The sequence below is a fragment of the Protopterus annectens genome, chromosome 1.part0, assembly GCF_019279795.1.
Source record: "Protopterus annectens isolate FY-2018-M chromosome 1.part0, PAN1.0, whole genome shotgun sequence".
NCBI classification, from domain to species: Eukaryota; Metazoa; Chordata; order Ceratodontiformes; family Protopteridae; genus Protopterus; species Protopterus annectens.
In genome coordinates, this window is record NC_056725.1 from 612,165,843 (window position 1) to 612,169,045 (window position 3,203).

At 35.7% G+C, this 3,203-nt stretch overlaps 1 protein-coding gene across 2 annotated transcripts in view; it reads left to right on the plus strand.

The window, feature by feature from the left end:
• The first annotated feature begins 591 nt into the window (after positions 1-591).
• The window catches only part of LOC122793632 (protein diaphanous homolog 1-like), a 506,617-nt gene continuing 504,005 nt past the window's right edge, over positions 592-3,203 (plus strand). Inside the window, exon 1 of one of the 2 annotated variants that reach the window (XR_006363498.1) lies at positions 592-726. The gene's annotated coding sequence lies outside the window, so the exon portion shown is untranslated. The remainder of the gene's footprint in view (positions 727-3,203) is intronic. The other variant, XM_044061836.1, reaches the window with a different exon arrangement.

The window sequence follows — 3,203 nt, forward strand, 5'->3', positions numbered from 1 at the left end:
TGTCAGTTTCAGACTTCATACTCTTCAGAAAATGTATGTTAATGCAAAATCTGTTATTCATTCAACTTTCTAAGTTTGTAAGAGCAATATTTAAAAATTGTCCCCCCATTATTTATGGCTTTGTCCAGAATTCTTGCTCTAAGATGTTGAGAAGTATGGAGGAGCCACTGGTAATTATGATATTCACCATGCATGAGGACTGTGCTATATGTACATTGAAATGGATGTGTTATGTTAATAAAATGTGATAATAAATAAATCCTCGTATATTTACTTCTTCTTACTGTGGAAACTGTTAAATTGTAGAGAAGCTTTTAAAAGATGATACGCCTATATTTTAGTTTTGTAAATCCGGACAACAGGGGAAGAAAATGCTTTCCTTTTCGCGAGGCACTTTAATACCACCAAAAAGAGTGTACAGCTATATAGTAGTTATTTTAGAAGGTATTCTGTACAACAAAGCCTAAATCGAGCAATTATTGATACTCAGGGGGGTCCCGTTAACAACAAAACCCACGTCCAATGACACAACGGTATGAAAGGCGGGGCTTATATGCCCCGTAGATTGTCCGGCAAAAAGGGGGTGGGGTAGTCATTGAGGTGCTGTATAGTGTGTAAGGGGCTGCCATTTTGCAGGTTTCTGAACAAGGAAAGCGTCAAATCTGTGTAGTTTTCCTGCACAAAAAATATTTCGCTAGTTTTGAGATACTACATCTGAACGATAAGGTAAGATACTCCACGTAACAATTTTGTTAAAATCCAGATTTGTCCTTTCAGGACTGAGTAATGCTGGTGGCTAATACCCTACAATAACTGAATGTGTGTGTGTGTCTGTGTGTGTACATGTATAATATAACTTTTTACAATTTATTTGCGTTCTAAACAGTAGCATAGGATGATTTGAGGTAATAAATATACGTGTGTATTTATGTTTTATTAAGTGTCTTTTAATATATTTTGATTTTTGTGCATGGATTTCTAATGGGGATATTTCGCTAATTTCTTATTATTTTCTGATTTCAGCATTTGCGGATTTGTTTTATTTTGGGATTCCACAAATGTGCAGTATATGAGTGACAACTGACAAAACAAAGGAAGAACCAGTGATTGTTTGGAAAATGTCACTATCTAGACTTATAAGGCAGACACCGTCACATACTATTTTTGTGTCATGTTTTTTAATACGTAATCATTAGGGGTGTCACGCTTCACCGGTAAAAGGGTTCACTATATGTTTACTTCCCTCCCTTCCCGTTGCAGGTAGTTAGGAGACAGAGAGGTCAGTCAGATGTCGATAGTAAAGTGACAAATGGGGTAGAAGTTAAGTTAGTATCGTGGGGTGAGCGATTGCACCTCTGTCTGCAACAGAGAGCGACAATCTCCTCAATGCACGTAGTATTTATCGTAGTATATTACATGTTGCTAATCAAGGAGTCACTATCTCGAAGAGATCATGAGCAGACAACAAGATCAGAATTTTTCAATTGTTTTACAACGCAGACTGAATTAATTTACATTTTAGTGATGTGAAAAATTTAATTTTTAAATCGGTATTTAGTAGCAGTTTCTTAAGCTGCTGAGTTTAGATGTTTTTGCTTAAAAGTAATTTGTAGATAGATATGTTCCTGATATATATGATTTCGTCTCTAAGGAGAAAGTGTGTCTTGATGTGATAACTTGTGCATCTCGTTAGTCTGGTTCACGTTCGAATTAATTTACTTGTTGGTTACCACATGCAACGCTTTTTTTATCGTACGGATTTTTCCTTGTGGAGCCGATTTGTGTTTGGCAGGGTAGCAGACCATTTTAAGGATTTCCAAGCGCTAAAAGTTTTTATTGAAAGAACGCAGTTAAGTAGCACATAAACGCAGTTAATTTTTTATATCTATTGTTGTATTGAGACTGTTTCATTCACTGGGTGGCAGAATAGGGGTCTGGGCAAGCGCCAGAACGTTGGTAGGCTTTTATATATGTTTATGTAATACATAATAGGTACAGGATAGTGCTTCTTACTTTCAGTTATAATTGATTGCAGAAACATGAGAAATATGTTGTCAATTTACAGTTTCATTCTGGTTTTCTACATAGCATCTGTGTCCCATGATCAGATTTGCATTTTTTTTCTGTACCATCTGTTTGTTTGACAGACTTGCACCCATTTCATTATGAATTGATTATAATTTTCATAAATATATGGCCTATGGCTTTTTTGCTGCATTCCTTCAGTCTCTGACATTTTTTTATGGCAGTGAAAAAAGTTTTATTTCTGGTTGTGGTAAAATCATTTATTCAGTTTATTGACATGTGTTTGAAAATCTGCCGGGTGTGGGGAAGAGAATAAGGCATTCATGTATAGAGTAAAAGATTGTTAGTATGTATGCAGCTAATTAGAAGTCTTCTAGTATTTTATCTTTAGTGTATGTGCTTCAACTTTGGTTACACATTTTTAGTATATACACTATAGAATAAATTACAGTATTTTGTGAGGGCGGGATGGCAGTCCAAGACAGTGGTGCATACCTGAAAACTTTGTGACTGTATTATAAAATTTGTCTTGTCACAGCTACACATTGTAACCAAATGCGTTGGGCACCATATGAGGAGAAGAGATACAATGAAGGAAGTGGAGTGGGGCAGCCTGGAGACTGATGTAAAATCCTGGACACCCTTGTATCATCGGTGTGTAACTTGTTTGGGACATATAGAGAAAAACTCCTGTTGATTAATTGTTTGAATGGAGATGTTTGGAAAACAATATTGTTAGATTTGTAGGCAAGAAACTACTTTGGCTTGTAGGAACTGTTATATTTGCAGAGATGAACTGGTAACGTTTAGATAGCTTATGCTATTTTTTCCTCAGCAGATTTAGTCTAGCATCTCTTTGTTATTTTTATGTGAAGTTACAGAATTAAAGTTCCTATTTTTATGATATTATTGGAGTGAGAAATCCTTGGTGTAAAATGTTTCCCTGCTTACTATTGCAGATATGTGGTATCTTTAAGTAATTGTATTTTTAAGGATGTTGTGTCAGAAATTTGATTTTGTTTGTGTGTTGCATACAGTGCACTTATCAGTTATTTTAATAGACACCTAATGATTAAAAAAGGTGTCCGTAGGCTTTGCTGTAAAGTTAGCTGCTATTGCAGCACCCTGTTAACGTGGGCAGCCACACTCAAGCTGATGTACCCCATACATGGTAAATA